This window comes from Manis javanica, chromosome 3 (genome assembly GCF_040802235.1).
Source record: "Manis javanica isolate MJ-LG chromosome 3, MJ_LKY, whole genome shotgun sequence".
Lineage (NCBI taxonomy): Eukaryota > Metazoa > Chordata > Mammalia > Pholidota > Manidae > Manis > Manis javanica.
This window is the reverse complement of record NC_133158.1, coordinates 181,526,216-181,554,183: the sequence shown is the minus strand read 5'-3', so window position 1 is coordinate 181,554,183 and position 27,968 is coordinate 181,526,216. Positions and strand designations below refer to the sequence as shown.

The 27,968-nt window shown below is 45.0% G+C and overlaps 1 long non-coding RNA gene across 3 annotated transcripts; it reads left to right on the top strand.

The window, feature by feature from the left end:
- Positions 1 to 65: 65 nt before the first annotated feature.
- On the top strand, positions 66 to 26,119 carry LOC140848235 (uncharacterized). Of its 3 annotated transcripts, none has more exons than XR_012128802.1 (4): positions 66 to 165; positions 16,570 to 16,711; positions 23,418 to 23,567; positions 25,600 to 26,119. It is a non-coding gene; the product is annotated as an uncharacterized lncRNA (long non-coding RNA). The 3 variants fall into 3 exon arrangements; XR_012128800.1 differs by lacking the exon at positions 25,600 to 26,119 and adding an exon at positions 25,248 to 25,586; XR_012128801.1 differs by lacking the exons at positions 16,570 to 16,711; positions 25,600 to 26,119 and adding an exon at positions 25,248 to 25,586.
- Positions 26,120 to 27,968: the final 1,849 nt, after the last annotated feature.

Sequence of the window (27,968 nt, the reverse complement as noted above, 5' to 3'; positions counted from 1 at the left end):
AATTGGCAGTCATAGGCTAGATGTATGTTTATATTCATCTTTGTAAGAGTTCCATTTTCTCCACAGTTTCTGTATCATATTACACTCCCATCAGCAGTATGAGTGGAGCGGTTCCAGCATCCTCAGCGTTTGGTGGTGTCCATCTTTGCCGCTTCAGCTGCTCTGGTGAGTGTGCAGCCCTTTCTCATTGTGGTTTTCATTTTAATTTTTCAGATGGCTCATTATACTGAGCACTTTTCCACGTGATTATTGGCCTTTCATATCTCTTCCTTCGTGAAGACTCTTATCCACTTTTAAAAATTGGTTTGTCTTCCCCTCCCTTTTAAAGCCAGTTCAAAGGGCTGCCATTTTCTCAGGGTAGAGAACCACACGTGACCCATTGGTTGGCACTATGGCCCTTGAGTTTGGAATATCTCTACTGTACCAGCTGTTCACCCCCTGGGTGTTCTGCGGCCCTTGATGGAAATGTGATCTCATATACAACATGTACAGAACTTGAATCTCCTCAAAGAACATCAAACCTCAATTTGAAGCTGGAAGGGGATGGGAAACATCTCAAAAACAACTGGAATGTTTAAAAACAAAAGTTAAACCTCAAAGAAACAAAGCTCAAAATCCTCTCTTCTGACCTTCTAAGTAAATAAGATATACAGTGATGGCAAGGGACTGGAAGACACCTGCAGAAGACACTGCAACCTACAAACTTCTAATGGAAATGAGCCTCTTAAGTCAGACTTGAATCAGGGAAAGTAGCAGCTTACCTCCCCAGGGTCTGTGGCCTGGGAGGTCTCTGTTCTCTCTGTCACTCAGGACTCACAGGTGCTGCGGCTGCTCAGGCGACAGTCCTGTTACACTGATACACTGACCCAGGGTCAAAGGGCTGTGGGGGAATGATCCTGTGGGAACACGGTGGGCACAGTGTGGAGCCTGGCATGGTGAGCCTGCACCTTCTGCAGAGTGGAGCAGTAGAGGAAGACGGACGGATGCAGTCTGGGCTGGAGTTTGGGGCAGAGGACCCAGGCAGAGGACGCCTACTTCCAGCAGGCCAGCAGCCCCCAGAGTCTGGCGGGGCAGGAACAGGCAGAGGCCCAGGCAGGAAGGTGGCAAGGCTGGGCTCATGGGCAGCAGAAGTAAGAGCAGGGCAGGGGCACTTGTGGAAGGCCTGAGGCACCTGGAGCAGTGGGCAACCCCTCCTTCCCACTGAAGGAGGACTTGATTAGCTCCAGGACTCAAGTGGTGGGGACTGTGAGGCATGGACCCCCTTCCCTTGCATGAACTGCGGACCCTCTCTGCGCAGTGCCCGCTAGGCCAGGCAGCCAGTCACCATGCAGGGCCCATGCTTTCAGAATTCTCTCAGTTAGCCTCAGGATAGCCTGTGAGGGAGTTACAATAACTGTCTGGAGTGGCAGATATGGAAACCAAGACCCAGAGTGGTTAAGCAGAGTTGCCAGATGTAACAAATAGAAATACAGGGCCACCAGTTAAATATGAATTTCAGATGAACAGCAAATGCATGTCATATAAGTATGTCCCACTCAGTATTTGGGATATACTTGTACTGAAATGATTGTTTGCTGTTTACCTGAAATACGAATTTAACTGGACACCCTGTATTTTATCTGACAAACCTACTTTTAACTGCTCTGCCGAATAATTAAATGAAGGATGGCCATAGCTGCCATGGGTTGAGGGTGACCTGTGTCCGCTCCTGGCCAGTGGAACCCATCCTCAGCTCCCAGCCTGTGACAGGGAGGAAGGGGGGTTCTGAGACCTGATGTCTCTCATTCAAAGTTACTTAGCAGCTAAGAAGCAAAACTAGGATCAAGACCACGTCTGTGATTCCCACACACAAAACCCGCTGTGGGGTATCAGGATATTATCTCGCTGAGTATAAAGAGAATCCTTGAATTTTGCCATCTTGATATTCCAGAGATGTGCCCACAGCAGGCCCTCCAGAGCTCTCTGCTGAATTGTTGGCAAGAATCATGTATCCGGTGGCTTCCTCTGGGCCCCTTCCAGCCTAGGCTCAGAGAACATTTGGTAGAATTCCTCTGTAGTTCATACAACCTTCAGGATTTTTCTTAAAGAGCCCCAGATACTTCCATGGGAACTGGCAGTCCTATTTCCAAGTGACATCCCTCCAGGTAGGCCCCCGCCCTGGCCTGGTTGCTCTGACTTCTCACCTGTGTTAGAGCACTTGGGGGCAGACACAGCTATGCCTCCCATATGGGACTGCCAGAGAAATAGGGGCACAGACAGCTGTGGGCAGGCCCAGAGGCCTTTCACCCAGGATGCCACAGACCCACCCCCTGCACACCCACCTGGAGGGTCAGAGTCCTGTGCTGGGGCAAGTGACTGCAAAGTTCCTCTCCTTCAGGGTGAGGGGGGGGGTGCTCCACATTCTCTTCTAGCTGATGTTCTTCTCCTATGGACAAGGCAGCAAACAGACGTGGGATCCTCCAGCATGGCCTCATCTCCCCAGGCGTGCCCCAGCCTCAGCTCCTGCAGCTTCCCAAATCCTTTTAAGCATGGATCCATGACTAGTGTGGTTACTGGGTGCAAATGAGCCTGTGTTCTCTATGACTCATATCCGCTTCATTCTGGAGTCCCCAAGTCCCAGGCAGCCAGATGGCAAAAATCCCAGTAGCCTCACTTCGTCCTGCCAGCCTCATTCAGAGGGAAGCCAAAGAAGCAGCAATGTTTGACATTTTGGCTTGCGAGGTGATGTCCTGCAGAAGGGAGTGAGAAATGGGATCAGTCAGGTGGGCAGAGGTGGTGCACAGTGAGGCCTGATAGGTCAGATTCAAATACTGGTCCTGCCACTTGCTAGCTGCTTTCAGGGCCTGAGTTCTCTTGTCTATCAAATGGAAATCATAACAGTACCTCCCTGCAGGTATTGTAGAGATTTTTCAAAGATAACATACCAAAGGCAGATGTGGACAGGCATTACTTTTACCTCCTCTCCACGTCCTTCCAGAAACACAGATTCCACCAGGAGTATTGGCTCTACTATGTACAACCCTGGGTTAAGACTTAACTTCAGCATTCCTGCCTATAAAATGGGCACAATGATGTCTATCCCTGCAGAACTATTGAGGGGGAAGAGCGAGAATATCTGTGAAGCCCCAGGCATATGTAGGTGCTCAACAGACAGTACTGGAGGTAGTATTACTGCTCCAGTCCAGCAGCCAGCTCTCTCTTTCCATATTCTGATACCTATTCAGTATTACTGTATGCTACATGGTAATAACTGAGCCCTGGGTACACAGTGGAAATCAAACAGGACAGGACCACCCTCATGGAACAAGTAGCTTATTCTAGTCCCCTCAGAAGACCAAGACATGAAGTTCATGCTATGGCTAATTGATGGAAACGTGTGTAAGCTATTCTTACTACTAATTGCTGTTCTCAGAACCATTACCAAAGGGTGTCAGGGACCAGTGGGGGTGCCTGTGGCCTGAACGAGCCAGGGCCAGCACCATGAGAGCATCCTACTGGGGCTGAGTGCCTTCAGCCTCTCTGCTTAAAGGGCATGATAGGGTGTAGATGTAAAGGAAAGGCTTACTTCCACCAACACATGTGTAACTCCAGGGAGAAGAAATCCCAGGGAAGAATGCCTCTAAAACTGAAATCAGTTGAAGGGAGAAATAAAGTTTAAAACCCGTTTATGGGGTAAGCTTACAAACTGCAGGCCAGGGCCTTCTCTCCTGCTCCAGAAGAAGCAAGCAAGGACCTTCCCCTCACCTCTCAGGTTCAGATAAGCCCTCAGTTGCCCAGGTAATTACTCACTGATGTGGAGATGAACCACTTTTCTCCACCCCTTAGGAACACCTTTTGATATGCAGATACACTGAAGCCAGGTGAGATATTCTGAAAATATTACAATTTTACCCACAAGATGAATGAACAAACAAAATGTGTAAATATACAATGAGGGAGGAGCCAAGATGGTGACATGAGTAGGGCGGTGGACATCGCCTCCTGAAACCATATATATTTTTGAAAATACAACAAGTACAACTATTCCTAAAAGAGAGACCAGAGGATACAGTACAACAGCTAGGCTACATCTACATCTGCAAGAACTCAGCATCTCATGAATGGGGTAAGATACAAAGCTGTGACCTGACTGGACCCCAGCTCACCAGCGGGAGGAAAGGAGTCAGAGCAGGGAGGGAGTGGAAGCACAGGACCGCTAAATAACCAGCCCTAGTAATCTGCACCGGGAGAACAGACACACATTGCATGGTGTACTGGATATTAGAGAAACGGAAAAGAAAATTCTGTGAGTGGGTCCCCACAGCTGGGTCCCCTGGGACAAAAGAAAAGCAAGTGCTTTTCTAAAATCTTAAAGGGACAGGGACTTCACAGTTGGACAGAATCGATCTGGCACACTTAGCCCAGCATGCTGGGAATCCTGGTGAACTTCAGGCGCCCTAGCCCCCTGGGTGGCAATGCAGCTTTGAAGCTCCTCACTGTGATAAGCAGCCTGCTATTTGTTCCTCACAGCTGGCGCTGCCCCGCCACAGTGGTGGAGCAGCCAGAGAGCGACCATGCCCTCAGCAACTGCCCAGAGTCTCCTCCCAGTGTGCATCTACTGGGGCCAGACCCAGACGCTGCTGCCAGTGTGCAGCTGCCTGGCGCAGGCAGAGGAAGCTGGGGCAAGGCACGAAGGGGTGCTGTTCTTGCAGGAGAGCACACCTGGTGTGCCTGCCACTCCCCATAGGACTTTGGGCTAGCCTGAGGGCTGCCTCGCCCACAGCAGCTCAGGGAATTAACCCGGATGCTGCTTCTGGTGTGCGGATAACAGACACAGGCAGTGGACAAGGGCAAGGTGACCAACAAGCAGGAAAGGACTTTGTTCTCCCAGCAGACACATGTGCCACCTGTCTACGACTACCTCTATCACCATGAAAAGGCAGAAGAATCTGGTCCAGACAAGAATCACCCAGACAACCCCAGAGAGAGGGCCTGGGGAGATAGATTTAATCAATATTCCTGAAAAATAATTCAAAATAAAGGTCATAACCATGCTGATGGACCTACAGAGAAATGTGCAAGAGCTCAGGGATGAAGTCAGGATAGAGATTACAGAAATGAAACAATATCTGGAAGGACTTAAGAGAAGACTAGATGAGGTGCAAGAGGCCGTTAATGGAATAGAAATCAGAATAGGAATGCAGAGAAGCTGAGGCACAGTGAGAAAAAAGGATCTCTAAGAATGAAAGAATATTAAGAGAAGTGTGTGACCAATTCAAATGGAACAATATTTGCATTATAGGGGTACCAGAAAAAGAAGAGAGAGAAAAAGGGATAGAAAATGTCTTTGAAGAAATAATTGATGAAAACTTCCCCAAACTGGGGGAAGAAATATTCTCCCAGACCATGGAAGCTCACAGATCTCCCAACACAAGGGACCCAAGGAGGACAACACCAAGACATATAGTAATTAAAATGGCAAAGATCAAAGACAAGGACAGAGTATTAAAGGCAGCCAGAGAGAGAAAAAAGGTCACCTAGAAAGGAAACCCCATCAGGCAATCATCAGACTTCTCAACAGAAACCCTACAGGCCAGAAGAGAATGGCATTGTATATTTAATGCAATTAAACAGAAGTGCCTTGAACCAATAACACTGTAACCAGCATGATTATCATTTAAATATGAAGAAGGGATTAAATAATTCCCAGACAAACAAAAGTTGAGGGAATTTGCCTCCCACAAACCACTTCTACAGGGCATTCTAGAGGGACTGCTCTAGATGGAAGCACTACTAAGGCAAGGGTTGATAGATGTCACCAGAAAAAATAAAATCACAGCAAAGAAAGCAGACCAAGCAAATACTAACTAAAGGCAAAAAATAAAACCAACTACCCACAAAAGTAGTCAAAGGAAATACAAAAGAGCACAGAATAAAACACCTAACATATAAAGAATGGAGGAGGAAGAATGAGAAGGGAGAGAAATAAAGAATCATCACACTGTGCTTATAATTGCTTAACAAGCGAGTTAAGTTAGATGGTTAAATAGTAAAGAAGCTACCCTTGAACTTTTGGTAACTGCGAATCTAAAGCCTGCAATGGCAATAAGTACATATCTTTCAATAATCACCCTAAGTGTAAATGGACTCAATGCACCAATCAAAAGACACAGAGTAATAGAATGGATAAAAAAACAAGATCCATCTATATGCTGCCTACAAGAGACTCACCTCAAAACCAAACTAGACATACACAGACTAGAAGTCAAGGGATGGAAAAAGATATTTCATGCAAACAATAGGGAGAAAAAAGCAGGTGTTGCAGTACTTATATCAGACAAAATAGACTTCAAAACAAAGAAAGTAACAGGAGATAAAGCAGGACGTTACATAATCACAAAGGGGTCAGTCCAACCAGAGGATATAACTGTTATAAATATATATGCACCCAATACAGGAGCACCAACATATGTGAGACAAATACTAACAGAATTAAAGGAGGAAATAGAATGCAATACATTCATTTTAGGAGACTTCAACACACTACTCACTCCAAAGGACAGATCCAACAGACAGGAAATAAGTAAGGACACAGAGACACTGAACAACACACTAGAACAGATGGACTTAACAGACATCTACAGAACTCTGCACCCAAAAGCAGCAGAATACACATTCTTCTCAAGTGCACATGGAACATTTTACAGAATAAACCACATAGCAGGCTACAAAAAGAGTGTCAGTAAATTCAAAAACATTGAAATTCTACCAACCAATTTCTCAGAATACAAAGGTATAAAACTAGAAATATATTGTACAAAGAAAGCAAAAGGTTCACAAACACATGGAGGCTTAACAACATGCTCCTAAATAATCAATGGATCAACGACCAAATTTAAATAGACATCAAGCAATATATGGAAACAAATGACAACAACAACAAAAAGCCCCAGCTTCTGTGGGACTCAGTGAAAGCAGTCTTACGAGAAAGTATAAAGCAATCCAGGCATATTTAAAGATGGAAGAACAATCCCAAATGAATAGTCTAAAGTCACAATTATTGAAATTGGAAAAAGAAGAACAAATGAGGCCTAAAGTCAGCAGAAAGAGGGATATAATAAAAATCAGAGAAGAAATAATTAAAATTGAGAAGAATAAAACAACAGGAAAAAACAATGAAACCAAGAGCTGGTTCTTTGAGAAAATAAACAAAATAGAGAAGCCTCTAGCCAGGCTTATTAAGAAAAACAGAATCAACACACATCAACAGAATCAGAAATGAGAAAGGAAAAGTCACAATGGACCCCAGAGAAATACAAAGAATTATTAGAGAATACTATGAAAACCTATATGCTAACAAGATGGAAAACCTAGAAGAAATGGACAACTTTTTAGAAAAATACAACCTTCCAAGACTGACCAAGGAAGAAACATAAAATCTGAACAGACCAATTACCAGCAACAAAATTGAAGTGGTAATCAAAAAACTACCCAAGAGCAAAACCCCGGGCCAGATGGATTTACTGTGTAATTTTATCAGACATATAGAGAAGACATAATACCCATTCTCCTTAAAGTTTTCCAAAAAATAGAAGAGAAGGGAATACTTCTAAAGTCATTCCATGAAGCAGCATCACTCTGATACCAAAACCAGGCAAAGACCCTACCAAAAAAGAAAATTACAGACCAATATCCCCAGACGAACATAGATGCAAAAATACTCAACAAAATATTAGCAAACTGAATTCAAAAATACATCAAGAGGATCAAACCCCATGATCAAGTGGGATTCATCTCAGAGATGCAAGGATGGTAGAACATTCAAAAATCCATCAACATCATCCACCACATCAACAAAAAGAAGGACACAAATCACATGATCATTTCCATAGATGCTGAAAAAGCATTCAACAAAATTCAACATCCACTCATGATAAAAACTCTCAACAAAATGGGTGTAGAGGGCAAGTACCTGAACATAATAAAGGCCATATATGACAAGCCCACAGCCAACATCATACTTACCAGTGAGAAGCTGGAAACTTTTCCTCTAACATTGGGAACAAGACAGGGATGCCCACTATCTGCCCTGTTATTCAACATAGTACTGGACATCCTAGCCACGGCAATCAGAAAAAAACAAAGAAATACAAGGAATCCAGACTGGTAAAGAAGAAGTCAAACTGTCACTATTTGAAGATGACATGATATTGTACATAATAACTCTAAAGATTCCACTCCAAAACTGCTAGAACTAATATTTGAATTCAGTAAAGTTGCAGGATATAAAATTAATACACAGAAATCTGTTGCTTTCCTATACACTAAAGATGAACTAGAAGAAAGAGAAATCAGGAAAACAATTCCATTCACAATTGCATCAAAGAGAATAAAATACCTAGGAATAAACCTAACCAAGGAAGTGAAAGACCTATACCCTAAAAACTACAAGACACTCTTAAGAGAAATTAAAGAGGACACTAACAAATGGAAACTCATCCCATGCTCTTGGCTAGGAAGAATTAATATTGTCAAAATGGCCATCCTGCCTAAAGCAATCTACAGATTCAATGCAATCCCTATCAAAATACCAACAACATTCTTCAACAAACTGGAATGGAACAAATAGTTTTAAAATTCATATGGAACCACAAAAGACCCCAAATAGCCAAAGCAATTCAGAGAAGGAAGAATAAAACAGGGGGCATCTCACTTCCCAACTTCAAGCTCTACTACAAAGCCACAGTAATCAAGACAATTTGGTACTGGCACAAGAACAGACCCGCAGACCAGTGGAACCGAATAGAGAGTCCAGATATTAACCCAAACATATACAGTCAATTAATATATGATAAAGGAACCATGGACACACAATGGGGAAATGACAGCCTCTTCAACAGCTGGTGTTGGCAAAACTGGACAGCTACATTTTAAGAGAGTGAACCTGGATCATTGTCTAACCCCATACACAAAAGTAAATTCAAAATGGATCAAAGACCTGAATGTAAGCTGTGAAACCATAAAACTCTTAGAAAAAAACATAGGCAAAAATCTCTTGGACATAAACAGGAGCAACTTCTTCATGAACATATATTCCCGGGCAAGGGAAACAAAAGCAAAAATGAACAAATGGGACTACATCAAACTGAAAAGCTGCTGTACAGCAAAGTACACAACCAATATAACAAAAAGGCATCCTACAGTATGGGAGAATATATTGATAAATGACAGATCCGATAAAGGGTTGACATCCAAAATATATAAAGAGCCCATGCACCTCAACAAACAAAAAGCAAATAATTCAATAAAAAAATGGGCACAGGATCTGAACAGACAGTTCTCCAAAGAAGAAATTCAGATGGGAAACAGACACATGAAAAGACGCTCCACATCACTAGTCATCAGAGAAATGCAAATTAAAACTACAATGAGATATCACCTCACACCAGTAAGAAAGGCCACCATCCAAAAGACAAACAATAACAAATGTTGGTGAGGATATGGAGAAAGGGGAACCCTCCTACACTGCTGGTGGGAATGTAAATTAGTTCAACCACTGTGGAAATCAGTATGGAGATTCCTCAAAAAACTCAAAATCGAAATACCATTTGACCCAGGATTTCCACTCGTAGGAATTTACCCTAAGAATGCAGGAGCCCAGTTTCAAAAAGACTTATGCACCCCTATGTTTATCGCAGCATTATTTACAATAGCTAAGAAATGGAAGCAACCTAAGTGTCCTTCAGTAGATGAATGGATAAAGAAGATGTGGTACATATACACAATGGAATATTATTCAGCCATAAGAAGAAAACAAATCCTACCATTTGCAAGAACATGGATGGAGCTAGAGGGTATTATGCTCAGTGAAATAAGCCAAGAAAGACAAGTATCAAATGATTTCACTCATCTGTGGAGTATAAGAACAAAGAAAAAACTGAAGGAACAAAACAGCAGCAGACTCACAGAACCCAATAATGGACTAACAGTTACCAAAGGGAAAGGGACTGGGGAGGATGGGTGTGAAGGGAGGGATAAGGGGGGTGGGGAAGGGGGCATTACGATTAGCATGCATAATATTGGGGGGTGCGTGGGGAAGACTGTACAGCATGGAGAGGACAGGTAGTGATTCTGCAGCATCTTACTACGCTGATGGACAGTGACTGCAATGGGGTATGTGGTGGGGACTTGGTGATGGGGGGAGTCTAGTAAACATAATGTTCCTTATTTAATTGTAGATTAATGATACCAAAAAAAATGTATCATTGGCTGTCTTAGGTCAGTTCCCCAAAGCAGGTGTTGAGGTGAGCTCAGTGTGCAAGTGATTTTTGAAGGTTGCACTTCCTGGGCAGCCACACCAAGTGCCATCTCAGGAAGTCCCACGGAGGGTGGCTTCAGCCTGATGCCATAGGAGGCACCACAGATAAGTAGCACCACAGACTCTGATCCCAACCTCCAGCCCTCAGTGCACCAGATAAGATTTCCACATCCTCATACTCCTCCAGTCACTGGTTCAGGGTCACCCCAGAGGGATGTAAACTCTTGGGTAATAGCTCCCCTAACAGCCTAAGTAAGACTGGATCTCCCAAGAAGAGGCACAGAGATTGGCTGTTGAAAATGGTGGTAGTCACACACAAGCACACACACACACACACCAGTAAAAGGGGATCTGAATAGATTGTCTGAAGGATCTGGATAGAGCATTGACAGTGTCCTGTAAACCTGCCTTATTTCATAAAGGGTTCAGGATGGCTTAACAAAATTATGTACAATACAAACAGATAAAAATGATTAATTGTTGGAACTGAGGCAATGGTGAAACAGAGATAAAAGGTATAAATATATTCAGAAGGAAACAATGTACCAAGATATTTCTGAATAAGGATTGCAGTATTGGCACTGAGCTGCCCAGCAGCCAAAGTAAAGAGGGAAAATTAACTGAATGCAAGATTTATGCCTACAGGGTTTAGACCCTCTTTTTGGTCCCAGGGTCAAGACTTCCAAACACCAAGTCCCTGCCTGCAGAGGAGTCTGGATGAAGCTGTCCAACAGAAATAAAATGCATGCCACAGTGTGATTTCAAATTTCCTAGTAACCACAGCAAAGAAAGAAAACAGAAGCAGGTTCAAAACACCCACCATGGTGGGACATGTCAAATGGATACAGGAGCAAAGAGAGAGCTTCCAGTGGCCAAAGATAGAACAATTTGAGGAACAAAACATTGAAGAGGAATTGCATCATAACCCAAGGAATAAAATAAATATCCATGAATCCATACCGACATAAATAAATGACTGAATAAATAAATATCTGGGGGAGAAGAGGCAAATTTTCCCTACAGAAGAATTCCAAATAATTGATGTAGCTCCCCACTCCGGAGGAGGTGGCGCCTGTTTCCCCCCTGGGTAGGCTGCTCATAGTGTACTCTCCAAAGAGGACAGTAGGGGCAGGGGAAAGAGCCACTTGTCCATGGAGAACCTGACACGCACCACCTTGTCCAGGTGCTGGAGGTTCACAGCAACTGCAGTAAGTCATGCTGACAGTATGTCCCCTCCGTATGATGTGACGAGAAGGGCATTTTACTTCTGTGGTCATCTTCCCCCAAATCCGCAACCCCTGTCTAATCAGGAGAAAAACATCACACAAATCCCTATTGGGAGACAGTCTACAAAATACCTGACCAGGATGCCTCCAAACTGCCAGGTCATCAAAAACAAGGAAAATCTGAGAGGTCGTCAGAGCCCATGACATAAGTCAACTCAGTACTATGCAGTATCCTGGTTAGGATCCCGGAACAGGAAAAGGGCAGTAGGCAAAAACTAGGGAAATCTGAAAAAGGTTTAGTCAATAATAATGTATCAATACTGGCTCATTAATTGTGACAAATATATCATAATAATGTTAAGATGTTAATAATAGGGAAGCTGGGTGTGAAGCATGTGGGACTTCTTCATATCATCTTTGCAGCTTTTCTGCAAATCTAAAAATCTTCTAAAATAAAAAGTTTATTTTTAAAAGGGACAAGAAGGTGACATTATTAATAATTTATTTTATCTAGCTCTATACATCTAAAATACTATTACAACCTGTGATTTATATAAAACATTTACTAAAGGGGTAGTTTACTTTCTTTTTTTCATACTAACTCTTTGAAACCCAGTGTTTATTTTACACTTAGACCACATCTAAATTTGGATGCTAAATTTTCATTGGAAATATTGATCTATATTTAGTTAGGTTTCATAAACTTAACAGTTAAAAAAAATAGATTCACATACCTAAGCTGTCCAAACATACTTAAAAGCTTTCCAATAATTGAATCAATTATCTGTGCTTTAAATGAATTAAAATTAAAGTAAGTTCCATTCCTCAGTCACACTAACTCAATAGCCAGATATGGCTGGTGGCCACCATACTGGATGATGTAGATATGAATAGCTAACCATAACATATTCCAGCTTTTCTAGAACAGTCCTGATTCTAAATATTATTTTCCACTGTCCCTTACTTAAGTCTGGTCTCGTCAGGCTGGGTTGGAGTTGTTAGTTTGAAAAGCACAGTCCCTATATGGGAGTTACCCAGGTGACATGCAGAATCCCAGCCCAGAGCGCCCTTCACCAGAACCTGAGTAACTCCCTACTCAGACAATTTGCTCTGCCATGTCTTAATTTCCCTGTTTCCAAAGGAAGACAGCAATGCCTTCTCCTCTTGTATGTGGGATCACATGAGAACACTGAAGCCTAAAGAGCGTTCCAGAGGCGATTGGCATTGTGTATCAAAAGCCTTAAGGGTCTTCATAACCATTGACCCAAGAGGCTCCCTGCTATGAGTTTAACCCAAGAAACTAGAAATGCAAGCTGAGATTCATGAGCATTATTCATACAGAGATGAGTTTAATGGAAAACAAATTGAGCACCATCTAAATGTCCAATAGTTAAGTAAACAGATTAAATAAATCATGGTGCATCCACCCTAGTAAATCTTATAGAGCCATTAAAAAAATTTTTTTTGAAGAAATTTTAATCATTCACATAATGCTGTTAAGAGTTGGGAGAAGAGGGTCAACATTATAGGTCAAAATAGTCAATGAAAAAGAGAAACATAGTTTCAATGTGACAAATTCTATCTTAATTAAGCCAGTATCCCCAACACCTCATAGGACAATTGTAAAGCAGGATTGTAACAGGCTGGACTTAAAAGGGAAAAACACCCAGAGCAAGTGTCGTTTTGGAGCAAAGACCAGGACTGCAAAAGCCCAAATCATATCAAAGCCAATCATCTGAGAGCTGCTGTTCTTTATCTCAGCCAGTAAAGAAGGCAGCCCAGCCTTCCAGGCTGAAGAAAGAAAGTCAAGCCCCTGGGGAGAAATAAATCCAAGAATAAGAATAAGATGATGAGAGAGCATGTAAATCCACAGTCTCAGCACTTTTGTAAACTGCTTTATGTGTAAATACTGCTCATTTAGAAATCATTGTCATACTGTTCTCCATTTTAGCACATGAGAAAATCTGATGTCCTAGAGATATGCAATCAAATGTTTAGGGAAGTTTAATTGATTACACTTCAATCAGTGTTGAAGCATTTGGGAAAATCAACTTTGTTAACTTCTTCTATTTTCAGTTTAATGGCTGTAGGTACTGTGAACATTCAGAATTGTTAGTTATTCAAAGATAATAAATAAAACCCAAGTGGTAGGGATGCCTTCTCACAAACAAAAGTGTTTTATACTTTAAAGAGTCTTGTCGGTAAACAAGATGTACAAGTGTACAATCACAATAATACACACATACAGGAAAAAATGGCTGGAAGGAAATAAACCCAGATGTTAATAGTGGTTATCTATGGTTTGTGAAAGGACAGGATTTTAATTTTCTTCTTCATTGTGTTACTCCCCAAATTTTGTAAAATGAAATCATGTTACCATTACAATTGGAAAAAATTAAGCATGTCATTATAAAAGTCATGAGTATCCTGTAAAGGTGGAATTTGCTCAGATGCACAAAGAAAACATGGCTGCCTGGAAAATCCCAGTCAGCTCCTGAGGGTCCATTTCTGTGACAGGCAAAAACTCCTGTTCTTGCTGTTCTAGTCTCCGACTCCCTTGGGTTACAGCCATCTCTTCTTGGGTAATGACCTGTCTCTGGGTTTTTCCATTACCACAAGAGTTTTCTGTTCCCTCTTCATTCCAAGACAGCAGCCGGTTGCAGGGGGAGCTTACGTGTGTCTTCAGGTCCTGGGGCACAACCGTAAGTTTTCTGCACGGTTGGAGGCTGCCTGGCTGCCTATGTCTTGCCTGGCTCTCCTGGAAGCTGCGGGTTCCCTGAGGCCTGTCTGGGACAGCCATCTGGCCCTCTGTTGAGAAGTCCCTCTCGCAGCTTTGGGCACTTGCCCTTGGCTGTGATGGTGTCCTAGGGAACTCACCGGCTAGCACCCTAGCTACTCTTTGGGACCCCCTGTGATACACAGGAACTTCTGGACCTCCTCCACATTTCAGGCTGGCCCATACATTGGGAACCAGGGGTGGCATCTCAGGCCCAATGGACCAGAGCTCACCCCTCAGCCACTTCGACTCCATGGCTGGGCGCTGTGCTGGATGCGGTGTCAGGAGGACTCAAGGGCTCCTCTGAAGGGTGTGACAACTCCTCAGGCCACACCCAGGGAGCGGGAGGCACCAGTCCTGATGTTCTGGAGTCTTAGAACCACCTGAGTGTTCCCACCCTCCATTCCCTGGGTTTGATCCCAGTGGGAGGGGCGGGAAGGGCCAGCGTGCTCACAGCCTGACCCCGCCAGCCTCATCTTGCTTCTCAGTTCTTTCTCCGCGGCTCAAAATAGCTGTTCTTCTTCCTGTGGGGTAGAAACTTCCTTTTCGTCATATCTGCATTACGACCTTCTCTGTGATTCACTAAATGATCATTCAATTTCTCTGAGCTTTGACTTTTTGATGTGTAAAAACTCCAGCCTTAGAAGTTTTAAGAAAACTCTCTCTTTGAAAGTCTGGCTTTCAAGATGATTGTCTTGCTATGAGATTTTAAGACTACTTCAAAACCCAAAGCAGAGATACACCGTGTCTGATTCATACTGTAGCCACGCTCCTCTTCCTCAGAGAGTTTTGCCTCTACTTCCTGGCCCAAGCTTACTGTAAGAAAGAAAAGAATGGATTATGGAGAAAGAAATATGCATTAGGTGATCATTCAAAACATTATCCCATGTCATTATTTAAATAACGATAAAAACACAAAAACCAACAATAAATATCAGTCTATATCTATCAAATGAGGAAAAATGTTTTAAAAATCTTCATATCTAATGCTGGTGAGGATGTGCGGATGCAGGCACTGGTGAGATGATACATTTGTGAAAGCAATTTTGTATTTAATTTGGCATGCATACCACTATCATGCCCCTCCAAGCTGAACAAACACCCTTATCCAGAATAAACTGTTCCTGGGAAATAAGGCTTTTACCCACTTTCAGGGTGAACATGCTGAAATGTGCTAGAGTTGTTCTGTACCACCTCTTGCACCTGGAGAGTGGGCAGGTACATGGTCAGAGTCTCCAAAACATTCAGGGCTACAGGGACACTAATAGGAGGGATAAGCCCACTCACCCTACGAGAATGGCAGAGGGCACCTTGTGCCTGGCAGGGTCCTGCTCTGTGAGCTGGCATCACTCACAGAGGGCTGTCCTTGTGGGGCCTTGGAAACCTTACTTCTCTCTGGAAGCAAGCCAGATTGCCTCCTGCTTTCTGTAACCATTTCCACATTCAAGAGACTTTACCCCCTGCGCTGATGTCTGTTGCCTTGTTCTGCTGGGCATATCATGTCCTGTGGTGACATCTATGTCACAACGGCTTCTTGACACTGGCTTCCCGAAAAGACTGTCAGCTGCTCCTGGAAAGACTCAGACAGGTCATCAGAGCTAGAGTTCTGACCGTGAGGAAATATCAAAAACTAGATCGCCCCTGTAATCTGAACAGTGAATCCACCTTCCTAACAATGCCTGAATTTCTGTCAGCCCCACAGGGTTCTCAGAAAGGCTTCATCACTCCCACAGAACAAACCAGCATCTTAAGTGCCCACCATTAAGATGGCAAATCCTGGGTCAGTGAGTGTACAGCCTGTATGTCACATTCATTTGATCTGTTCATTCAGCAAATACACAGCTAAATTCCCCATCCTGATCTTGCTCAAGCTGAGGCTGAGCCTGGCATTTGGATAACCTCAATGATCAGAAGGCAAATGGGTGAAGTGGTGGGCAAACGCAATTCGCTCTTTTAAAGCTTGAGCAAATGTTTCTGCTTTCCTCAAGCCTAGGGTTTGAGTTCAGCTTTAAAGGAAGTCTGCCTCTTTAGGGAAAAAAACCTTTCAGGGATGTATTAGTCAGGACTTTTTTTGGTTGTTGAAGACATAAACCCATTTCAACCAGTATGAGCTGAAAGGGAAATTTGCCGGATTAAATAACTAAAGCCCAGGTAGTGGGGGGCAACTGGGCCTTGGAGGAGGTAGGAGCTAAGGCCTGCTCACTCCCGATTCTCTCCCTTGCTCCCTCGGCTCCTGTGTTGCTATCTCAGCAACTTGGCTTTTTCCACAGGCCACACCAACTTCACAGCCCCGCCCTGGCTCCCCACACCTGCCCGTTCCAGAGGAGATCCAGGGAATCCCTGTCTTCCAGTCTTTGTGAGGGACAGAGAAGGGTGCAGAGGCCACAGCAGTGACAGCAGCTGAAGGCAGAGGTGAGGCAGGGGATGAGTGGAGGGCATGTCTCGGTCTCAGGCTCCACGGAGTCCTGGGAGCTGAGGCGAGGGTCAGGGTTGCCACGGACTGCTGTGCAGGTTATGCACTGCCCAACCCTAGGTACATCACATGCCGGTGCAGATTGACTGATCTCTCTGGAAACAATTACAGTGCATTGTCCAGGCTGACAGCACAGGTGACACAAGCCACAGACACTTGAGCAGGGGACACAGTGAGAAGAGCCAATACCCAAAGACAGGTCAGAAGAGCTTTACCTCAGCCCAGACCTGTGGGAGCCTGTGGAGAAGGACAACTCTGCTCTCATTTTTGAAAGGAAAAAGGCTAGGGGAGATGCCTTCATGGGGAAGGTGCACTCTAAGGCAGCTGAGGGACATAGTTCTCCAAAAAGTTTTGGTAAAGTTTTATTCAAGGATCAGAAAAGTGAACAAATTGTAGGTACCAAATTTGGTGCCTCTCACGATAAAGTAAACCCACCCTGTAGCCAGCACCTAGATCAAGAATCAGAACTGACCAGCACCAGGAAGCCCCTAGTTCTCCTTATGGGCTTTACCCCCAGGTCAGTTGCATACTTTCTTATACATATGACACACTTCAATGTAAGCTTCTAGCAGCACAGATGAGCTTTGCCTGGTCTTGAATTTTATACAGTAGAATGTGTGGTTGGTGTTCCTTGGCGGCTGGCTCCTGTGGCTCACCGCCACCTTTGTGGGACCCCACCCACTGTGGAGTGTGTCATGGCTCAATGATCCCTGTTGCTGTGTGGTGGCTGTGGAGTGAATATGCCTGTCTTAGTCAGCTCAGGCTGCATAACAAAATACCACAATCTAGGTGGCTTACATAATATTTCTTTTCTCACATTTCTGGAGGCTGGAAGCCTCAGATCGAGGTGTCAGCAGGCTGTTTCTTCTGAGGCCACTGTCTTTGGCTTGCAGGTGGCAGCCCTCTTGCTGTGTCCTCACATGGCCTCTCCTCTGTGCACAAGCATCCCTGGTGTGTCTCTCTGTGTGTCCAAATTTCCTCTTGTAAAGACACCAGGCAGATTGGCCTGGGACCCACCCCAACAGTCCCTTTTTAACTCAGTCATCTCTTTAAAGGCTCTCTCTTTAAATGTAGTCACATTCTGAGGTATAGGGGGTTAGAACTTCAACATATGAAGTTGTCGGGGGACACAGTTCAATCTATGACAATGCCATTCTGCTGGTGAAGGCACATGGGGAGCTTCTGATTTCTAGCAACTACAAATAGGGCTACTGTGAGCATTTGTGTACAGCTTTTTAAAAACAAATGCCCCGGGGACTTGATAATGGGGGGAATCTAGTAACCACAATGTTGCTCATGTGATTTTATATTATTGACAACAAAATAAAAACACGCAAATGTCCCCATTTTGGTTCACTATATTCCTAGGAGTGGCATTTCTAGACTGTACAGTCTGGATATGTTCAGCTGTAGTAGATACTGCCAAGAGGTTTTCCAGCCTGGTTATCCCAATTTACTCTCCCATTAGCAGTGGGGAGAGTTTCAGCTGTACCACGTCCTCTGCAGCACTTGCAGTTGTCAACCTTTGACAACTAGCCATTCTGGGGGGTATACTGTGGCATTTCATTATAGTTTTACGTTGAGCCTTTAATGGACTGAACTGTGTCCCCTTATCCAAACTCATATGTTAAAGCCCTAACCCCCAGTGTGACTGTATTTGGAAATAGAACCTATGAGGAGGTGAGTATGGTTAAATCAAGTCATAAAGATGGGGCTGGATCCAATAGAATTAGTGTGCTTATAAGAAGGGATGGCGGAGAGAGCTCTCTCCTTCTCTCTCTCTCTCTGCCATGTGAGAACACAGCAAAAGGACAGCCATCTACAGGCCCAGAAGAGGGCTCTCACCAGTAACCAGATTGGCTGGCACCCTGATCTTGGACTTCCCAGCCTCGAGCCTGTGAGCAGTAAGTTTGTTGTTCATGCCACCCAGTGCAGGGCATTTTGCTGTGGCCTCCCGAGCTAAGGCAAGCCTCTTCTTGTATACTGACTGGGCATTTGAATATTCTCTTTTGTAAAGTGCCAGGTCAGGTGGTCAGCCCATTTCCTATGGAGCTGTCATCCTCATCTACTGATGTCTGTGAGTTCTTTAAGTATCTTAAATCCTCTGTTGGGTGTATTTATTACAAATGTCTGCTCCTAGTCTGTCACTCCTTAAGGGTGTCTTTGGATGATCAGAAGTTCTTAATTTTAATGTAGCACAATTTATCAAATTTTCCCCTTATGGATAGTGTGTTTCACATTATATTTAAGAACACTTTTCCTATTCCAGAGGCTTTTAATTCTAAAGACGATTTTAAGAAAAAGAAATGAAGGTTCAAAGCAGGATGAGTCATTTAGAGAAAAATTTTAAGCAACATTTTATGTACATCTGAGATGAAATGTGAAATTTTTGACTTAATCAGAGTCTGAAAATGAAGTTGATTGGGTAGGCACTTCAAAAAAATTAATCATGGCATCATGGATCTGGGTTAGAAGAACCTTAAGAGTCTTGCCTGTCATCAGTTTGATTTAGGTCAAGTATCCCCTGAGCGTCTCTGTGCCAAGCTCATCCCTGAGACCCAGGAGGGTGAGAGGAGAGAGCAGGGACCGTGTGCACACTGCTCAGCAGGGAGGGCAGTTCGCACCCAAGTTGGGGTCCCGTTGCCAAGGGGGCAGGGCCCTGATGGAGGCATGTCCCAGGCACTGTGTGCCCTGAGGAGAAACACATGTTGAGAGGGGAGGCCTCCCAATGAGGAGGGGGAGCAGGAGGCGGCTGGGTTCTCAGGTGTATTATCTGGGGGGCTTTTATTCCTAGGAGCAGGAGCAGCTGACCTTCCCTGTGGGCTCATAAGGTGCTGGATCTGAATGGGGTGTGTGGGGTCTGCCTTACAAGGCCCCTGCGGGCCTCACGGACCCAGGGTCCACAGCAAAAACCCAACATCTCTTTCTAAAGCTGTGATGGCCACAGGTGACTGGCTGGGAAATATGGGATCCTGGATCCATGGATCCAAAGCCAGGAGGTGGGCCGTATCCTGGATTCATGGTCCCGGTCTGCTCTCTGAGAGACCGAAGTGGAATTCCAACTCACCAGGAGACACGCTCCCATTCAGAGAACCCGGTTTGCAAGGCCCAGGCGTGAAAAGGAAACCACAGGAAAGGAGCCCTCCTTTGCTGAATCCCCCAGAGTAGTAAGTCCTTGCCCTTTATTATAACCATGTTTTGATTTTAAATGCCTTGCTGCTTTTGATAATGCACACCTGGCAAAAGAAAAGTTTGAGGCTGGTTGCAAAATGAAAATAAAATGCTCAGTGGATAATTAAGAGGGAACAGGAAGAGAACAGACTTGATTTTGCACCAGCTGGGTCCAAGCCTATTCCAAACACTTTATTCATAGTCTCATATCATTTTATCATAACACAAAGGTAGGGCTTAAAATTCTCCTTTTTACAGTTTCCACGAGCAGATTCAGGGAGGTTAAGTGACTTGCCCAAAGTCACACAGCTCAACAGTAACAGAGCCAGAATTCACGCTTGTGTCTTGAGTTCCACCTTCAATGCTTAGAAAAACTGCAAAGAAATGAAACTGCATGATGTGTGTGGGGCCTGGTTATGTCACTACCACATAAAAGAAGGGCAAATACCCCAGAGAAGAGAGAGCAGCAGCTGAGTATGGCTTCAGGGGACCTAGGTGGTTCAATGAACAGGTCTCTTCTGGCTGAAGCTCCCTGCTTCTCCATGAGCCTGTCCTTCTGAACAGTCACATAGGAAGACCCTTGTCTTTCTGCTGTCCTGTCTCCAAATGCTCTCATCTTGACCTTTCCTTTTAGATTGCTCTCCAAGCTTCTAAATAGGTTCTAGTGATAAAATAATAAGAATTTAAGGCTTTGATTCTAGGCCTGTTACATATGATTATTCTTAACTAGGCTTCATGATGATCGACAATAAGATGATTCACTTACGGGCAATTTGGAAGTGTCCTTACACGCCTGCAGGCCTGGAAAATATTCCCTGAGAGCCTTTCCCAGTCTCCAAATCCATTTATCCTTCTGGCCTTCTCCCTAAACGTACACTCCCCTCTCCTCCACGGCCACCCAGCCCCCGTGTAATTAAGTATCTCATTGGTGTGTGCAATGCTCAGATCAAAGAATTCAAGGATGTTGCAATCAGCCAGGCGCCCCAGAGCTGCCCTGAGTCTTAGTCAGTGTTCTGATGGATTTCTGCACTCTTCCTTCATGAGAACTGTTAGTTCAATGCCTTTTTAGGAAACGATCACTGGGCAGGAGGGCAGGAGAGCTGCAGTGGTTTTCCTCGGAGGCACTGCATATTAGACAGCATGCAGGAGGAGAGCGGCTGACATGACGGAGGATCTGGCTTGGGGGTTGAGTGGGATTCAAGCCAGTATAAAATGTGGCTGAATGCTGATAAGGAACAGCATCACAGGTAGAGGCTGTCTTTAAAGAATCCTTGGAGGGAGTCTCAGAAGAATGATTTCACCATGCATGGAAAAGGTGGTTGTGATTATATTTCCCCAAGATGGATGCAACAATGTGTCGCCCCGTCCCCTATATTCTTCTAGAATCTTGCCATTCCTCCAGCCAGGGGTGGGATCTAATTCCCCTCCCTTGATATGGGGTGAACTTTTGTGACTGTTTCAATGAATAGTGCATTCTTGAAGTGGTGCAACACAAGGCTTTGGAGGCCAGGCCATCAGAGGGGACACACTCCACCTTTCTCACTGTAGCCCTCATGTGTGAAGCATTTTGACTGCCCTAAGGCCACCATGCTGTGAGGAAACCTAAAGTAGGCCATATGGAGAGGTCACCCAGAGCCCCTGACACCCCATGAGGAGACAGAGGTGCCCAGCCAGCTGTGCTTCAATCTCAGCTCTCTGAGCTTTAGCCCTTCTCCAATGGCAAACACACAAAAGACCCAAGCCGCAATCACCCAGATGAACTTTCCCCAAACTCTTCACCTACAGAAACCGTGGGAGACTACACAGCAACTATTGTTTAAGCACTCTGCTGTGGGGTGATTTGTTACACAGCACTGGATAGCTGGAACCGTGATTCTGGCCAAGTTTATGTTAGAAGGTGAAGTGGGAAGTTGATGTCATGCACTCCACTGAAGGAAAGAAACATGTTTGCTTGCCTTTCTTGGTCTTTTGATTAGATTAAACTGATAGAATCCTCACTAGCCTATGACTTCAAAATGATGCCACCCTTCCTGACTGTAGCCAGATGTGGAGGGCCCCAGCTCCAGTGGCTGGACCACGGGCTATCAGCAACCCTGTGGGGCAACCTGCTACTTCCAGGAGTCCCGCAGGGATGTCCTCTTGGACCTGCTAACATGCTGATATTTTACCCCTTCCTGCCCCAGCTCCCACCTGCACACAGAGATGCAGACCAGCGGTACACTGTCCGTGGTTCTGGGCACGGGCAAGGGGCCAGTCATACCCACAGCCAGCACCCCACTGTGCTCCCTGGGCCCTAAGGCAGTTGCGCTTGGATCCAGGGTCTTAAAAACTCTCACTTGAGCAGCTTCCATCTCTAATCTCTTGCTCTATCATGGTTCAAAGAACAGGTGCCACAGCATTGTTCCTGTAGTCCTTCCACCTCCTCAGCCCAAATAAAACTCACCCCCACTCCCATCATCCAGATCAAAGTTCCCATGTATCCAGGGAGATGCTGAGTGGGAGTGCAGTGTTTTTTATACATCCAAGCCCCGAACAGCCTGCCAAAAGTGTTCTCTTAACTGGAACCCTCAACCAATGGCCCCATCTCCAGGGTTTGCAACAGCCCTTTGAGGAGCCAGAATTAAGACAAAGACTATTTAAATAGCATTTTAGTGAAATGAAGGTGAAGGAATGGAGACAGAAAAATCACTGGCAATAAAACTCTTTCAGTCATGGGAATCTTTCCTGGGGGGTATTGTAGGAGCATTGCTGCAAGTTTCTTTCTAGACTTGTGTAGACACCAGTGCCATTATGGGAGCATATAACAATGGTGTTATTTGCAAACTATGTTGATTTTAAAATGCATTTAAGTTATGCCAGGCAGACAGAAATGACTTTATACTGTAGACTGGAAATCAGCTAGGAGCTGGTTATCTGAGCCAAGATCTCAAGATTAGTTTGATATATAACTAGAAAAATATTTCCATCAGGGCATTGGGGTCTGAAAGGACAACTGGTTGGACTGAACATTTTTATAACTGTGCAGAACAGAATCTGAGCTGGAATCTGCAACTTTCTCCTGACTTGGAGTGTCTAGACAGGACTTTAAACCCAAGGAAACTTTTTCTTGGTACATTGTGAAAATTAGAAATGGTAAAGAAATGAAAAGCAAATACACAGCTTTAAAGAATCTGAGGCAAGGAAGAGCATGTTAGGTGTTAGGTGTTACAGAAAGGCAGTGCAGATGAAATTGGAGTGGACATGTTGAAGCAGAACCAACTGTGATCACAGCCTGCAAACGAGGTCTCATCAGAGACTCCCCAAGGCGAGAAGCAGTGTATTCACCACGTCTCATGCTCACAGCCACTCAGATGCTTTGCCCTGCCTGCAGCTGCCCTGATGTTTCTTAGGAGAAAACAAAATGTCTTCAACTGAGGGCAGCACCCTGCCCCCAGCAGGGACAGCTGTCTGACCTGTTTCCTCTTTCTTCCCCAGCCAGGCAAACATCCTTGGGTTGAGCCCTCCTTCCCTGACTTTCACACTCCAAGATCCATTCGTTCAGTCTCACTGTGGCAGACACGTGGCTGTTCACCACCCAGCAGGCCCAGTTTCATCCTGGTACCCAAGCTCCTCCACGGCAGTCAGGTGATTTGTGGGGGTTGACTGGGCCAGGGGGGGATGTTAGTGTTGGTGGTACATTACCCTTGTGGGTGACTGGTTTAGGGAGGAACATATGATATAAATCTGTCCAGTGAGAAATGAGTGAAAGTTTATGGAGCACTTTTGGGAAATTTTTTTTTTACTGATGGGAAGAGACCTACAGGGAGAGATGCTGCCCCTCTGACCACTGGATGCTGTGAGGCTATGGATGGGAAGGAGCTGAGGTTGGAAAGAACCTGGCCTTTGATAATGTTATTGGTGTGCTGAATCGGAGACATTAGAGACATCCAAGCTTGGGTATTTTTATTGCTTAATCCATTTCTAGTCTATGTTTCTGTTGCTTGTACTTGGAATTGTAATAATTTTTCTTCCTCTTTTAGTCTTCCAACTCCTACCCAGTTGTTTTGGGGAAAAGGGGTTGGGCAGCCTCTATATCTTTTTCCTTTTTTATTCCTTTTGTGAACCCAAAGATGGCTCTAATAATTGCTAATAAGTTTAGGAGACAGGTCAACCTTGCACCTGTATCATAGAAATGGAGACCCTTTGAAGTAAAATGAGACATCAAATTCCAAAGCACTGGTTCTAATTTCAGAGGTAACAGATACCTATTAAATTTGAAAAGAGGCAAGAAGTAGCACCTTAGGAAAATGTATGAGCACACTCAATGGTCTCCTATGCTAAAGCTTTCAGAGAGGCTCTGAAATCATGGCTGAGAATCTCTACAGCTGCAAGAGCGTTCATGGAGCTGTGAGCCCAACCTATACCAGATTTTTTTATGGAAGAAATGGTATGGAGAAAATTTTCTTCACCAGAACCCAGGGGAAGGCTTTAAAACAGAGCATTGGGTCAGAGGCAGGGTGGTGCATACCACTCTAAGAGAGCAGAAATCATAAGGAGACAGAGGTGCATTCTCCAAGGCTTGTGGAATGCATGGGGCTGTGGGACAAGAAGAGAACTTGGAAGACAGCCGAGTGGAAAGGGAACACCCGGAGCCACCGGGACAGCAGACGGTCATGGTGTGACAAGCCCCCAACAGGGCCCCTGAGATCTTCAATGATATCTTCAGACCTATGAAATGTTGGGAAAAGTTGGGGTTCCTATGGAGAAGAGTGACGGGGCTAAGGTGCACATCTAGGTTTGATGTGAAACGACACACATGGGCATGGAGGGTGAAGAGAGAAGCATAAAGAAAAAAAGTTTTGCTTTTTTTTTTAAAGGATTAGGAATTGGAATATGTATGAAGTATAAGGTGTTTAAGTCAAAGGTAGCAAATCTGCATGGGACAGGAAGGCCCCAGGAGACATTCAGATCACACACAGCCCTGAGTTTAGCTACATGCCCAGAATGACGTGGTTAGTGAGAGATGAGCTGGGATCCACACATTTTCAATGTTATTTTTCTTAACTACTGGTATTGCTACAATATTGTCTCCTGCTTTTATTATTATTATAATTTTTAAATTTTGGAATCATTAATGTACAATTACATGAGCAACATTATGGCTACTAGACTCCCCCCATTATCAATTCCCCACCACATACCCCACTACAGTCCTGCTTTTATTATAACTGTGCCGTAATTCAGCTACATTCACTATTCTTTCACCCATAGTAATCAAGAAGCTGTTATATGTGTACGGTATTCAAGGTAGGGTTTGGTTTTCAGGTCCTGGCACTCCTCTTCTCCCTCTGGGATTTCTCACCAAAGGCGCTGTCACCAGCAATGAAAACCAAATTGGAAATAAAGCGCTCTGCATGGATACAGAATTGGAGCCTGAGGACTGGGGGGACCAAGTGCCCTGGTTTGCCTGCAACGCACCCAGCTTGTGTTTATTTCCCCAGTGTCAGTATTAATAACCTCCCTTTCACTTTCCAAATGCTTGATTTAGATGATGAATTGCATGGTGGCCCAACTGAGATGCCCAGGCCAGAGTTCTGGGACAAGCTGGCTTAGAGGAGGCAGCTCAGGTTAGCAAACCCAAGTGAACACTTGGGTCTCACTAGTCTCCCACCCCCAGATCTCTGGTACCTGAATCAGAAGCCTGCAACTCCGCAGCCTGCAGAGAGGCAGGCCTTGGCAAGCATGAGCCCCCTACGGAACAGCGTGGAAGAGCACATCTGCACCTGCGCTGAGACACAGGTTTCACTTAGCCATACTTAGTACATGGGGATGGGAAGGGCAAGAGGAAATTCACCAGTGTGCCCTCTCCTCTAACACAGAGTGACCCTGTCCACCTGTAAAAATGACCCCATTTGACATCTCAGGCTCTGACCAATCATACTGTCAATTCTTCCTTTCTTGAGAGGAGCTAAATTGGGAAAACAGCCTAAGAGGACCCCCTCTCCCCATGACAGGTGTAGCATCCTGCTAAGGCACCTTTGGGATGGATAAGACAGGCTCCTTCCTGCACACTAACAGCATCTGTGGTGGGGCCATGGTGCTGGAGATGTAGATCACATTTCCTTTTTTTTTTTTTTTTTAACATATTGGAAAACTCTGATGTTACATCTCTTTGGTGGGCAGGGTTTCCCAACTTGACAGACACCATGAGGTTTTAGCAGAGAGGCGAGGCATGTGCCCAGATGCCCACAGCACCAGCTAAGAAGTGGGAAGAAGCATGAGAAGATCAAATCGTGCTCTGGGTACTTAGGGAGATTTCTGACTTGGGAAACTGGGAAGATGGAAAACTTCATGGAGGAATGAAGGCTTAAGTGAGACTTTAAAGAGAGGGCGGGGCTGCCATGTGTGGAAGTGGAAAAAAAGGGTTTGTTCAAGTCAGAAGTTCTTGGTAGCAAGGGGAAAAAAACTCTTCATGCAAAGAGTTTTCCTACAGGGAAGTTAGAGTGAACTGCAAATGGGAGACTTGGAAACTGAACCAAGTCCAGGGACCTGTCCCTCCCTCCGCAAATCTCTTCTTCCCTTTGTGTGTTCTCTCTCTTCCTCTCTGCACCCTTTGCTCCCACTCTGCCCCATTTTTTCTTTAACAGTCACAGAGCATGGGACGGTGTGCCAGGCACTAGTCTGAGGGCTTTAAACAGCGTTAATGACTGGAACCCTCCTGATAACTATGAGGCAAGTACTATTTTCACCTCCCTTTTACAAATGAGAAATGGGCACAGAAAGGTTAAATTACTTGGTCAAGGACACACAGCCTCTGGGTGGCGGAGCCAGGACTCAAAAGCAGGCAGGCCGGGCCCAGATCCTGCTAACACCCTCTGTGCCCTGCATGTCCTTCACTGGTCTGGCAGCAGCCAGTGTCCAGCAAGGTCAGCAGCCTGGATGCGGCCCAATGGCAAAATGTCTCCCCAGCAGTAACAGTTACTAGTTGCGCCAGATTCCCTAGCTCTCAAATGTGGACAGAAAAGCCCAGTGAATGGACAGAAGAGAAGAAGGCAGGCCCAGAGCAAGTAACCAGCTTCTGAGCAGAGGTTCCTAGCTCCTCCTGTTGTGGCTTCATAGGTACTTATATGAATTCTAGCCTTCATAGACCAATTCGGTGGTTCTTCCAGGACTGGATCTTGGGCTTCCCTAGCTTCCTGAGCACGGGAGTCCTTGCAGTAACTATGCTCTCTCTTAGGGAGGTAATTTGAGGGAGTTTGCTCTTCTTGGAATCCAGGGAGCTGCACCCTGTGATCAGTAGAGCTCAGCAGAAGGACCAGAGCCCTGGCTCGGTTAGCAACACGCTGAGTGAGCCGGGCATGTCACTTCCCCTTTCTCTCCATCTGGTTTGCTGTATAGCCACACAAACGCTGACTCTCATGCGTGGTTGAGATGGGATTCAGGTGGAAGGGGGTGCACTGGCTCACACAATGTCTTTGGCATGTGAAAAACATGCAACGAGAGGGGAGAATAATATGGATGGTGGAACTGGGTGACTGTTCCGGAACCTCTTCATGCTTTAAAGAAGAAAAATAACAGCCTCAGGGCAATTAATCATTGGTCCAAAATGTGAAAGCCAGAGGGCCTCTTTGGCAGAATTAAAAAAGTGCTCACCTCCTGGCACCACGGGCAGACTGAGCTGAGGAGCAGCCTTTGAGCCTAATTATAAGAGTAGCAGAACTTCAGAGAAGCCTATTTCTCAGCCCCCTCAAAGCTCTTATACGGAAGGAGTGGGACTCTGAGATGGGATGGGAATATGTAGGTAGATGTACTTGACAAACTTGCCCTCTGCTTCTCCTGGAACCTCTGCATCTGCACCAGTGGCTCACTGCCCCTCATTTAGAGGAAGCGCCTCGGCTGCTGGCTGAGTCTGTAGAAGCACAGACACGGAGGCCTCTCTGTGAGACAGAGCCTTTGCAAGACAATGCTTGCCCTCCTCCTGTTCCATCTCCACTGTCCTTCCTAGCCACCAATCTGCTGCTGAGTTTGAGCACAGCTTGAATTTAG